Source organism: Priapulus caudatus, unplaced genomic scaffold (genome assembly GCF_000485595.1).
Source record: "Priapulus caudatus unplaced genomic scaffold, Priapulus_caudatus-5.0.1 Scaffold2159, whole genome shotgun sequence".
Lineage (NCBI taxonomy): Eukaryota > Metazoa > Priapulida > Priapulimorpha > Priapulimorphida > Priapulidae > Priapulus > Priapulus caudatus.
The window spans coordinates 25,067-26,348 of record NW_014579220.1 but is presented as its reverse complement, the minus strand read 5'-3'; the positions used below and the strand labels follow the sequence as shown (position 1 = coordinate 26,348).

At 55.5% G+C, this 1,282-nt stretch overlaps 1 long non-coding RNA gene across 1 annotated transcript in view; it reads right to left on the bottom strand.

Annotated features, from left to right (window-relative positions):
- Positions 1–1,282, bottom strand: part of LOC106818311 — a 2,978-nt gene extending 1,696 nt beyond the window's left edge. The window contains exons 1-2 of the long non-coding RNA XR_001395190.1: positions 1,253–1,282; positions 245–406 (exon numbers count right to left, since the gene is read on the bottom strand). This is a non-coding gene — a long non-coding RNA (uncharacterized LOC106818311). The remainder of the gene's footprint in view (positions 1–244; positions 407–1,252) is intronic.

The window sequence follows — 1,282 nt, the reverse complement described above, 5'->3', positions numbered from 1 at the left end:
AAGAGAGAGAGAGAGAGAAAGAGAGAGAGAGAGAGAAAGAGAGAGAGAGCAAGCACGCGTGAGAGAGTATAACATACATACAGCTAGCTAGTAGATTTAAGTTAGTTCTAGTCTAGTGCATACTCAGCCATCCTACTCTAACGTATGCATGCACGCACGCACGCACGCACTCACTCACGCACGCACGCACGCACGCACATAAATACGCGCCATCGTGTATATATATATATGATAGATGCATTACTTTTTTGTCGGGCGGCACGGTCGGTCTAGGGTTGCCTCTGGACGCGTTGGGTGGACTGAAGACGGCCCACCGCGACCGCGCCAAATGATCGGCAGGGCTGCGCAAGTGCTCTGCACCAGGGGGCGCTGACGTCCGGCCATCGAGTGGCGCCACCTGTGTGCTCTTTGCGGCGAAAACAATAGAACGGTTTGTTATAGAGAGCGCGCAGACGAGAAAATGTCGTCGTCGTCGCCGCAGATGCGTCGACGTCGCGAGCAACACTAGCGCCACCTGTGAGCGAGCGTACAGTACAACACCCCCAGCGCGCGCTGCTTGAGTAAAAAAAACGAACAGAAATCATATATATCTAAAAAATCATTATGTCTAATAACGTGAAAACGACAACCGTGCGTGGCCCAGAGAGCAGACCCGCCCCCTCCCCCTACACGCACGCACGCATGCACGCACGCACGCACGCACGCACGCACGACGCTCTCGTCAACGCAGCCACATTGAAAAGTAATGCACCAACTGTTTTACCCAGGACGTCGGACGCTGATGGTGGCTGAGAGGGAGCGGGTGAGAGGAAGAGACTGAGAGAGAGGGGGTGAGAGGGAGAGACTGAGAGAGAGGAGGTGAGAGGGAGAGACTGAGAGAGAGGAGGTGAGATGGAGAGACTGAGAGAGAGGAGGTGAGAGGGAGAGACTGAGAGAGAGGAGGTGAGAGGCTGGGAGTGAGAGTGTGAGAGAGAGAGAGAGAGAGAGAGACTGGGAGGGAGGGGAGAGAGATGGCAGCTGCTATGGATGGAGGCTGGGAGGGAGCGAGGATGCAAGAGAGAGCGAGCAAGGCTGAAAGAGGAACTAAGAGAAAGCGAGAGAGGGAGCGGGAGGGAGGCTGAGAGGGAGGGAAGAAGCACACACCACCACGACGTCCGCGTAAAACGCAGGCAGACGAACGACACGTAGGGATGCACACCACCGTTACCATGACGACGACAACGACGTATCCACAGCAACCCTGACGACCTACCTTTGGCTGGAAAGCACCTATGTGGTTCGG